We start from the raw sequence: 11,691 nt of genomic DNA, 5'->3' as shown, positions 1-11,691 counted from the left end.
AGAAGGTGCTAGCAGGGAATTCTCTGCCTGCCTTTCCCCAGTGCTCTGCAAGCTCTCCAGGACAACAGCAAATCTGGGGCTCTGTGCTTTCTTTCGTTCTGAACAAGTGTTACTGTTTTCTGCACAAAAGCGATTCTGCGAAGCAATGTGAACAGGCACAGAGAAGGTGCTATCAGGGAATTCTCTGCCTGCCTTTCCCCAGTGCTCTGCAAGCTCTCCAGGACAACATAAAATCTGGGGCTCTGTGCTTTCTTTCCTTCTGAACAAGTGTTAGTGTTTTCTGCACAAAAGCGATTCTGCGAAGCTATGTGGACACTTCTGCTTCCCAGGCACAGAGAAGGTGCTAGCAAGGAATTCTCTGCCTGCCTTTCCCCAGTGCTCTGCAAGCTCTCCAGGACAACATAGAATCTGGGGCTCTGTGCTTTCTTTCGTTCTGAACAAGTGTTAGTGCTTTCTGCACAAAAGCGATTCTGCGAAGCAATGTGAACACTTCTGCTTCCCAGGCACAGAGAAGGTGCTATCAGGGAATTCTCTGCCTGCCTTTCCCCAGTGCTCTGCAAGCTCTCCAGGACAACATAAAATCTGGGGCTCTGTGCTTTCTTTCGTTCTGAACAAGTGTTACTGTTTTCTGCACAAAAGCGATTCTGCGAAGCAATGTGAACAGGCACAGAGAAGGTGCTATCAGGGAATTCTCTGCCTGCCTTTCCCCAGTGCTCTGCAAGCTCTCCAGGACAACATAAAATCTGGGGCTCTGTGCTTTCTTTCGTTCTGAACAAGTGTTACTGTTTTCTGCACAAAAGCGATTCTGCGAAGCAATGTGAACACTTCTGCTTCCCAGGCACAGAGAAGGTGCTATCAGGGAATTCTCTGCCTGCCTTTCCCCAGTGCTCTGCAAGCTCTCCAGGACAACATAGAATCTGGGGCTCTGTGCTTTCTTTCGTTCTGAACAACTGTTACTGTTTTCTGCACAAAAGCGATTCTTGCGAAGCAATGTGAACACTTCTGCTTCCCAGGCACAGAGAAGGTCCTAGCAGTGAATTCTCTGCCTGCCTTTCCCCAGTGCTCTGCAAGCTCTCCAGGACAACATAGAATCTGGGGCTCTGTGCTTTCTTTCGTTCTGAACAACTGTTACTGTTTTCTGCACAAAAGCGATTCTTGCGAAGCAATGTGAACACTTCTGCTTCCCAGGCACAGAGAAGGTCCTAGCAGTGAATTCTCTGCCTGCCTTTCCCCAGTGCTCTGCAAGCTCTCCAGGACAACATAGAATCTGGGGCTCTGTGCTTTCTTTCGTTCTGAACAACTGTTACTGTTTTCTGCACAAAAGCGATTCTGCGAAGCAATGTGAACACTTCTGCTTCCCAGGCACAGAGAAGGTGCTATCAGGGAATTCTCTGCCTGCCTTTCCCCAGTGCTCTGCAAGCTCTCCAGGACAACAGCAAATCTGGGGCTCTGTGCTTTCTTTCGTTCTGAACAACTGTTACTGTTTTCTGCACAAAAGCGATTCTGCGAAGCAATGTGAACAGGCACAGAGAAGGTGCTATCAGGGAATTCTCTGCCTGCCTTTCCCCAGTGCTCTGCAAGCTCTCCAGGACAACATAAAATCTGGGGCTCTGTGCTTTCTTTCCTTCTGAACAAGTGTTAGTGTTTTCTGCACAAAAGCGATTCTGCGAAGCAATGTGGACACTTCTGCTTCCCAGGCACAGAGAAGGTGCTATCAGGGAATTCTCTGCCTGCCTTTCCCCAGTGCTCTGCAAGCTTTCCAGGGCAACATAAAATCTGGGGCTCTGTGCTTTCTTTCCTTCTGAACAAGTGTTAGTGTTTTATGCACAAAAGCGATTCTTGCGAAGCAATGTGAACACTTCTGCTTCCCAGGCACAGAGAAGGTCCTAGCAGTGAATTCTCTGCCTGCCTTTCCCCAGTGCTCTGCAAGCTCTCCAGGACAACATAAAATCTGGGGCTCTGTGCTTTCTTTCGTTCTGAACAAGTGTTACTGTTTTCTGCACAAAAGCGATTCTGCGAAGCAATGTGAACAGGCACAGAGAAGGTGCTATCAGGGAATTCTCTGCCTGCCTTTCCCCAGTGCTCTGCAAGCTCTCCAGGACAACATAAAATCTGGGGCTCTGTGCTTTCTTTCGTTCTGAACAACTGTTACTGTTTTCTGCACAAAAGCGATTCTGCGAAGCAATGTGAACACTTCTGCTTCCCAGGCACAGAGAAGGTGCTATCAGGGAATTCTCTGCCTGCCTTTCCCCAGTGCTCTGCAAGCTCTCCAGGACAACATAAAATCTGGGGCTCTGTGCTTTCTTTCCTTCTGAACAAGTGTTACTGTTTTCTGCACAAAAGCGATTCTGCGAAGCAATGTGAACAGGCACAGAGAAGGTGCTATCAGGGAATTCTCTGCCTGCCTTTCCCCAGTGCTCTGCAAGCTCTCCAGGACAACATAGAATCTGGGGCTCTGTGCTTTCTTTCGTTCTGAACAAGTGTTACTGTTTTCTGCACAAAAGCGATTCTTGCGAAGCAATGTGAACACTTCTGCTTCCCAGGCACAGAGAAGGTCCTAGCAGTGAATTCTCTGCCTGCCTTTCCCCAGTGCTCTGCAAGCTCTCCAGGACAACATAGAATCTGGGGCTCTGTGCTTTCTTTCGTTCTGAACAACTGTTACTGTTTTCTGCACAAAATCGATTCTGCGAAGCAATGTGAACAGGCACAGAGAAGGTGCTATCAGGGAATTCTCTGCCTGCCTTTCCCCAGTGCTCTGCAAGCTCTCCAGGACAACATAAAATCTGGGGCTCTGTGCTTTCTTTCCTTCTGAACAAGTGTTAGTGTTTTCTGCACAAAAGCGATTCTGCGAAGCAATGTGGACACTTCTGCTTCCCAGGCACAGAGAAGGTGCTATCAGGGAATTCTCTGCCTGCCTTTCCCCAGTGCTCTGCAAGCTTTCCAGGGCAACATAAAATCTGGGGCTCTGTGCTTTCTTTCCTTCTGAACAAGTGTTAGTGTTTTATGCACAAAAGCGATTCTTGCGAAGCGATGTGAACACTTCTGCTTCCCAGGCACAGAGAAGGTGCTAGCAAGGAATTCTCTGCCTGCCTTTCCCCAGTGCTCTGCAAGCTCTCCAGGACAACATAAAATCTGGGGCTCTGTGCTATCTTTCCTTCTGAACAAGTGTTACTGTTTTCTGCACAAAAGCGATTCTGCGAAGCAATGTGAACACTTCTGCTTCCCAGGCACAGAGAAGGTGCTAGCAAGGAATTCTCTGCCTGCCTTTCCCCAGTGCTCTGCAAGCTCTCCAGGACAACATAGAATCTGGGGCTCTGTGCTTTCTTTCGTTCTGAACAAGTGTTAGTGTTTTCTGCACAAAAGCGATTCTGCGAAGCAATGTGAACACTTCTGCTTCCCAGGCACAGAGAAGGTGCTATCAGGGAATTCTCTGCCTGCCTTTCCCCAGTGCTCTGCAAGCTCTCCAGGACAACATAGAATCTGGGGCTCTGTGCTTTCTTTCCTTCTGAACAAGTGTTACTGTTTTCTGCACAAAAGCGATTCTGCGAAACAATGTCAACAGGCACAGAGAAGGTGCTATCAGGGAATTCTCTGCCTGCCTTTCCCCAGTGCTCTGCAAGCTCTCCAGGACAACATAGAATCTGGGGCTCTGTGCTTTCTTTCGTTCTGAACAACTGTTACTGTTTTCTGCACAAAAGCGATTCTTGCGAAGCAATGTGAACACTTCTGCTTCCCAGGCACAGAGAAGGTCCTAGCAGTGAATTCTCTGCCTGCCTTTCCCCAGTGCTCTGCAAGCTCTCCAGGACAACAGCAAATCTGGGGCTCTGTGCTTTCTTTCGTTCTGAACAAGTGTTACTGTTTTCTGCACAAAAGCGATTCTGCGAAGCAATGTGAACAGGCACAGAGAAGGTGCTATCAGGGAATTCTCTGCCTGCCTTTCCCCAGTGCTCTGCAAGCTCTCCAGGACAACATAAAATCTGGGGCTCTGTGCTTTCTTTCCTTCTGAACAAGTGTTAGTATTTTCTGCACAAAAGCGATTCTGCGAAGCAATGTGGACACTTCTGCTTCCCAGGCACAGAGAAGGTGCTATCAGGGAATTCTCTGCCTGCCTTTCCCCAGTGCTCTGCAAGCTTTCCAGGGCAACATAAAATCTGGGGCTCTGTGCTTTCTTTCCTTCTGAACAAGTGTTAGTGTTTTCTGCACAAAAGCGATTCTTGCGAAGCGATGTGAACACTTCTGCTTCCCAGGCACAGAGAAGGTGCTAGCAAGGAATTCTCTGCCTGCCTTTCCCCAGTGCTCTGCAAGCTCTCCAGGACAACATAAAATCTGGGGCTCTGTGCTTTCTTTCCTTCTGAACAAGTGTTACTGTTTTCTGCACAAAAGCGATTCTGCGAAACAATGTCAACAGGCACAGAGAAGGTGCTATCAGGGAATTCTCTGCCTGCCTTTCCCCAGTGCTCTGCAAGCTCTCCAGGACAACATAGAATCTGGGGCTCTGTGCTTTCTTTCGTTCTGAACAACTGTTACTGTTTTCTGCACAAAAGCGATTCTTGCGAAGCAATGTGAACACTTCTGCTTCCCAGGCACAGAGAAGGTCCTAGCAGTGAATTCTCTGCCTGCCTTTCCCCAGTGCTCTGCAAGCTCTCCAGGACAACATAGAATCTGGGGCTCTGTGCTTTCTTTCGTTCTGAACAACTGTTACTGTTTTCTGCACAAAATCGATTCTGCGAAGCAATGTGAACAGGCACAGAGAAGGTGCTATCAGGGAATTCTCTGCCTGCCTTTCCCCAGTGCTCTGCAAGCTCTCCAGGACAACATAAAATCTGGGGCTCTGTGCTTTCTTTCCTTCTGAACAAGTGTTACTGTTTTATGCACAAAAGCGATTCTTGCGAAGCGATGTGAACACTTCTGCTTCCCAGGCACAGAGAAGGTGCTAGCAAGGAATTCTCTGCCTGCCTTTCCCCAGTGCTCTGCAAGCTCTCCAGGACAACATAAAATCTGGGGCTCTGTGCTATCTTTCCTTCTGAACAAGTGTTACTGTTTTCTGCACAAAAGCGATTCTGCGAAGCAATGTGAACACTTCTGCTTCCCAGGCACAGAGAAGGTGCTAGCAAGGAATTCTCTGCCTGCCTTTCCCCAGTGCTCTGCAAGCTCTCCAGGACAACATAGAATCTGGGGCTCTGTGCTTTCTTTCGTTCTGAACAAGTGTTAGTGTTTTCTGCACAAAAGCGATTCTGCGAAGCAATGTGAACACTTCTGCTTCCCAGGCACAGAGAAGGTGCTAGCAGGGAATTCTCTGCCTGCCTTTCCCCAGTGCTCTGCAAGCTCTCCAGGACAACAGCAAATCTGGGGCTCTGTGCTTTCTTTCGTTCTGAACAAGTGTTACTGTTTTCTGCACAAAAGCGATTCTGCGAAACAATGTCAACAGGCACAGAGAAGGTGCTATCAGGGAATTCTCTGCCTGCCTTTCCCCAGTGCTCTGCAAGCTCTCCAGGACAACATAGAATCTGGGGCTCTGTGCTTTCTTTCGTTCTGAACAACTGTTACTGTTTTCTGCACAAAAGCGATTCTTGCGAAGCAATGTGAACACTTCTGCTTCCCAGGCACAGAGAAGGTCCTAGCAGTGAATTCTCTGCCTGCCTTTCCCCAGTGCTCTGCAAGCTCTCCAGGACAACATAGAATCTGGGGCTCTGTGCTTTCTTTCGTTCTGAACAACTGTTACTGTTTTCTGCACAAAAGCGATTCTGCGAAGCAATGTGAACACTTCTGCTTCCCAGGCACAGAGAAGGTGCTAGCAGGGAATTCTCTGCCTGCCTTTCCCCAGTGCTCTGCAAGCTCTCCAGGACAACAGCAAATCTGGGGCTCTGTGCTTTCTTTCGTTCTGAACAAGTGTTACTGTTTTCTGCACAAAAGCGATTCTGCGAAGCAATGTGAACAGGCACAGAGAAGGTGCTATCAGGGAATTCTCTGCCTGCCTTTCCCCAGTGCTCTGCAAGCTCTCCAGGACAACATAAAATCTGGGGCTCTGTGCTTTCTTTCCTTCTGAACAAGTGTTAGTGTTTTATGCACAAAAGCGATTCTTGCGAAGCGATGTGAACACTTCTGCTTCCCAGGCACAGAGAAGGTGCTAGCAAGGAATTCTCTGCCTGCCTTTCCCCAGTGCTCTGCAAGCTCTCCAGGACAACATAAAATCTGGGGCTCTGTGCTATCTTTCCTTCTGAACAAGTGTTACTGTTTTCTGCACAAAAGCGATTCTGCGAAGCAATGTGAACACTTCTGCTTCCCAGGCACAGAGAAGGTGCTAGCAAGGAATTCTCTGCCTGCCTTTCCCCAGTGCTCTGCAAGCTCTCCACGACAACATAGAATCTGGGGCTCTGTGCTTTCTTTCGTTCTGAACAAGTGTTACTGTTTTCTGCACAAAAGCGATTCTGCGAAGCAATTTGAACAGGCACAGAGAAGGTGCTATCAGGGAATTCTCTGCCTGCCTTTCCCCAGTGCTCTGCAAGCTCTCCAGGACAACATAGAATCTGGGGCTCTGTGCTTTCTTTCGTTCTGAACAAGTGTTAGTGTTTTCTGCACAAAAGCGATTCTGCGAAGCAATGTGAACACTTCTGCTTCCCAGGCACAGAGAAGGTGCTATCAGGGAATTCTCTGCCTGCCTTTCCCCAGTGCTCTGCAAGCTCTCCAGGACAACATAAAATCTGGGGCTCTGTGCTTTCTTTCGTTCTGAACAAGTGTTACTGTTTTCTGCACAAAAGCGATTCTGCGAAGCAATGTGAACAGGCACAGAGAAGGTGCTATCAGGGAATTCTCTGCCTGCCTTTCCCCAGTGCTCTGCAAGCTCTCCAGGACAACATAGAATCTGGGGCTCTGTGCTTTCTTTCGTTCTGAACAAGTGTTACTGTTTTCTGCACAAAAGCGATTCTGCGAAGCAATGTGAACACTTCTGCTTCCCAGGCACAGAGAAGGTCCTATCAGGGAATTCTCTGCCTGCCTTTCCCCAGTGCTCTGCAAGCTCTCCAGGACAACAGCAAATCTGGGGCTCTGTGCTTTCTTTCGTTCTGAACAAGTGTTACTGTTTTCTGCACAAAAGCGATTCTGCGAAGCAATGTGAACAGGCACAGAGAAGGTGCTATCAGGGAATTCTCTGCCTGCCTTTCCCCAGTGCTCTGCAAGCTCTCCAGGACAACATAAAATCTGGGGCTCTGTGCTTTCTTTCCTTCTGAACAAGTGTTAGTATTTTCTGCACAAAAGCGATTCTGCGAAGCAATGTGGACACTTCTGCTTCCCAGGCACAGAGAAGGTGCTATCAGGGAATTCTCTGCCTGCCTTTCCCCAGTGCTCTGCAAGCTTTCCAGGGCAACATAAAATCTGGGGCTCTGTGCTTTCTTTCCTTCTGAACAAGTGTTAGTGTTTTCTGCACAAAAGCGATTCTTGCGAAGCGATGTGAACACTTCTGCTTCCCAGGCACAGAGAAGGTGCTAGCAAGGAATTCTCTGCCTGCCTTTCCCCAGTGCTCTGCAAGCTCTCCAGGACAACATAAAATCTGGGGCTCTGTGCTTTCTTTCCTTCTGAACAAGTGTTACTGTTTTCTGCACAAAAGCGATTCTGCGAAACAATGTCAACAGGCACAGAGAAGGTGCTATCAGGGAATTCTCTGCCTGCCTTTCCCCAGTGCTCTGCAAGCTCTCCAGGACAACATAGAATCTGGGGCTCTGTGCTTTCTTTCGTTCTGAACAACTGTTACTGTTTTCTGCACAAAAGCGATTCTTGCGAAGCAATGTGAACACTTCTGCTTCCCAGGCACAGAGAAGGTCCTAGCAGTGAATTCTCTGCCTGCCTTTCCCCAGTGCTCTGCAAGCTCTCCAGGACAACATAGAATCTGGGGCTCTGTGCTTTCTTTCGTTCTGAACAACTGTTACTGTTTTCTGCACAAAATCGATTCTGCGAAGCAATGTGAACAGGCACAGAGAAGGTGCTATCAGGGAATTCTCTGCCTGCCTTTCCCCAGTGCTCTGCAAGCTCTCCAGGACAACATAAAATCTGGGGCTCTGTGCTTTCTTTCCTTCTGAACAAGTGTTAGTGTTTTATGCACAAAAGCGATTCTTGCGAAGCGATGTGAACACTTCTGCTTCCCAGGCACAGAGAAGGTGCTAGCAAGGAATTCTCTGCCTGCCTTTCCCCAGTGCTCTGCAAGCTCTCCAGGACAACATAAAATCTGGGGCTCTGTGCTATCTTTCCTTCTGAACAAGTGTTACTGTTTTCTGCACAAAAGCGATTCTGCGAAGCAATGTGAACACTTCTGCTTCCCAGGCACAGAGAAGGTGCTAGCAAGGAATTCTCTGCCTGCCTTTCCCCAGTGCTCTGCAAGCTCTCCAGGACAACATAGAATCTGGGGCTCTGTGCTTTCTTTCGTTCTGAACAAGTGTTAGTGTTTTCTGCACAAAAGCGATTCTGCGAAGCAATGTGAACACTTCTGCTTCCCAGGCACAGAGAAGGTGCTATCAGGGAATTCTCTGCCTGCCTTTCCCCAGTGCTCTGCAAGCTCTCCAGGACAACATAGAATCTGGGGCTCTGTGCTTTCTTTCCTTCTGAACAAGTGTTACTGTTTTCTGCACAAAAGCGATTCTGCGAAACAATGTGAACAGGCACAGAGAAGGTGCTATCAGGGAATTCTCTGCCTGCCTTTCCCCAGTGCTCTGCAAGCTCTCCAGGACAACATAGAATCTGGGGCTCTGTGCTTTCTTTCGTTCTGAACAACTGTTACTGTTTTCTGCACAAAAGCGATTCTTGCGAAGCAATGTGAACACTTCTGCTTCCCAGGCACAGAGAAGGTCCTAGCAGTGAATTCTCTGCCTGCCTTTCCCCAGTGCTCTGCAAGCTCTCCAGGACAACATAGAATCTGGGGCTCTGTGCTTTCTTTCGTTCTGAACAACTGTTACTGTTTTCTGCACAAAAGCGATTCTGCGAAGCAATGTGAACACTTCTGCTTCCCAGGCACAGAGAAGGTGCTAGCAGGGAATTCTCTGCCTGCCTTTCCCCAGTGCTCTGCAAGCTCTCCAGGACAACAGCAAATCTGGGGCTCTGTGCTTTCTTTCGTTCTGAACAAGTGTTACTGTTTTCTGCACAAAAGCGATTCTGCGAAGCAATGTGAACAGGCACAGAGAAGGTGCTATCAGGGAATTCTCTGCCTGCCTTTCCCCAGTGCTCTGCAAGCTCTCCAGGACAACATAGAATCTGGGGCTCTGTGCTTTCTTTCGTTCTGAACAAGTGTTAGTGTTTTCTGCACAAAAGCGATTCTGCGAAGCAATGTGAACACTTCTGCTTCCCAGGCACAGAGAAGGTGCTATCAGGGAATTCTCTGCCTGCCTTTCCCCAGTGCTCTGCAAGCTCTCCAGGACAACATAAAATCTGGGGCTCTGTGCTTTCTTTCGTTCTGAACAAGTGTTACTGTTTTCTGCACAAAAGCGATTCTGCGAAGCAATGTGAACAGGCACAGAGAAGGTGCTATCAGGGAATTCTCTGCCTGCCTTTCCCCAGTGCTCTGCAAGCTCTCCAGGACAACATAAAATCTGGGGCTCTGTGCTTTCTTTCGTTCTGAACAAGTGTTACTGTTTTCTGCACAAAAGCGATTCTGCGAAGCAATGTGAACACTTCTGCTTCCCAGGCACAGAGAAGGTCCTATCAGGGAATTCTCTGCCTGCCTTTCCCCAGTGCTCTGCAAGCTCTCCAGGACAACAGCAAATCTGGGGCTCTGTGCTTTCTTTCGTTCTGAACAAGTGTTACTGTTTTCTGCACAAAAGCGATTCTGCGAAGCAATGTGAACAGGCACAGAGAAGGTGCTATCAGGGAATTCTCTGCCTGCCTTTCCCCAGTGCTCTGCAAGCTCTCCAGGACAACATAAAATCTGGGGCTCTGTGCTTTCTTTCCTTCTGAACAAGTGTTAGTATTTTCTGCACAAAAGCGATTCTGCGAAGCAATGTGGACACTTCTGCTTCCCAGGCACAGAGAAGGTGCTATCAGGGAATTCTCTGCCTGCCTTTCCCCAGTGCTCTGCAAGCTTTCCAGGGCAACATAAAATCTGGGGCTCTGTGCTTTCTTTCCTTCTGAACAAGTGTTAGTGTTTTCTGCACAAAAGCGATTCTTGCGAAGCGATGTGAACACTTCTGCTTCCCAGGCACAGAGAAGGTGCTAGCAAGGAATTCTCTGCCTGCCTTTCCCCAGTGCTCTGCAAGCTCTCCAGGACAACATAAAATCTGGGGCTCTGTGCTTTCTTTCCTTCTGAACAAGTGTTACTGTTTTCTGCACAAAAGCGATTCTGCGAAACAATGTCAACAGGCACAGAGAAGGTGCTATCAGGGAATTCTCTGCCTGCCTTTCCCCAGTGCTCTGCAAGCTCTCCAGGACAACATAGAATCTGGGGCTCTGTGCTTTCTTTCGTTCTGAACAACTGTTACTGTTTTCTGCACAAAAGCGATTCTTGCGAAGCAATGTGAACACTTCTGCTTCCCAGGCACAGAGAAGGTCCTAGCAGTGAATTCTCTGCCTGCCTTTCCCCAGTGCTCTGCAAGCTCTCCAGGACAACATAGAATCTGGGGCTCTGTGCTTTCTTTCGTTCTGAACAACTGTTACTGTTTTCTGCACAAAATCGATTCTGCGAAGCAATGTGAACAGGCACAGAGAAGGTGCTATCAGGGAATTCTCTGCCTGCCTTTCCCCAGTGCTCTGCAAGCTCTCCAGGACAACATAAAATCTGGGGCTCTGTGCTTTCTTTCCTTCTGAACAAGTGTTAGTGTTTTATGCACAAAAGCGATTCTTGCGAAGCGATGTGAACACTTCTGCTTCCCAGGCACAGAGAAGGTGCTAGCAAGGAATTCTCTGCCTGCCTTTCCCCAGTGCTCTGCAAGCTCTCCAGGACAACATAAAATCTGGGGCTCTGTGCTATCTTTCCTTCTGAACAAGTGTTACTGTTTTCTGCACAAAAGCGATTCTGCGAAGCAATGTGAACACTTCTGCTTCCCAGGCACAGAGAAGGTGCTAGCAAGGAATTCTCTGCCTGCCTTTCCCCAGTGCTCTGCAAGCTCTCCACGACAACATAGAATCTGGGGCTCTGTGCTTTCTTTCGTTCTGAACAAGTGTTACTGTTTTCTGCACAAAAGCGATTCTGCGAAGCAATTTGAACAGGCACAGAGAAGGTGCTATCAGGGAATTCTCTGCCTGCCTTTCCCCAGTGCTCTGCAAGCTCTCCAGGACAACATAGAATCTGGGGCTCTGTGCTTTCTTTCGTTCTGAACAAGTGTTAGTGTTTTCTGCACAAAAGCGATTCTGCGAAGCAATGTGAACACTTCTGCTTCCCAGGCACAGAGAAGGTGCTATCAGGGAATTCTCTGCCTGCCTTTCCCCAGTGCTCTGCAAGCTCTCCAGGACAACATAAAATCTGGGGCTCTGTGCTTTCTTTCGTTCTGAACAAGTGTTACTGTTTTCTGCACAAAAGCGATTCTGCGAAGCAATGTGAACAGGCACAGAGAAGGTGCTATCAGGGAATTCTCTGCCTGCCTTTCCCCAGTGCTCTGCAAGCTCTCCAGGACAACATAAAATCTGGGGCTCTGTGCTTTCTTTCGTTCTGAACAAGTGTTACTGTTTTCTGCACAAAAGCGATTCTGCGAAGCAATGTGAACACTTCTGCTTCCC

The sequence above is a fragment of the Strix aluco genome, unplaced genomic scaffold (assembly GCF_031877795.1).
Source record: "Strix aluco isolate bStrAlu1 unplaced genomic scaffold, bStrAlu1.hap1 HAP1_SCAFFOLD_51, whole genome shotgun sequence".
In the NCBI taxonomy this organism is placed as follows: Eukaryota; Metazoa; Chordata; class Aves; order Strigiformes; family Strigidae; genus Strix; species Strix aluco.
Note: the sequence above shows the minus strand (reverse complement) of the source record.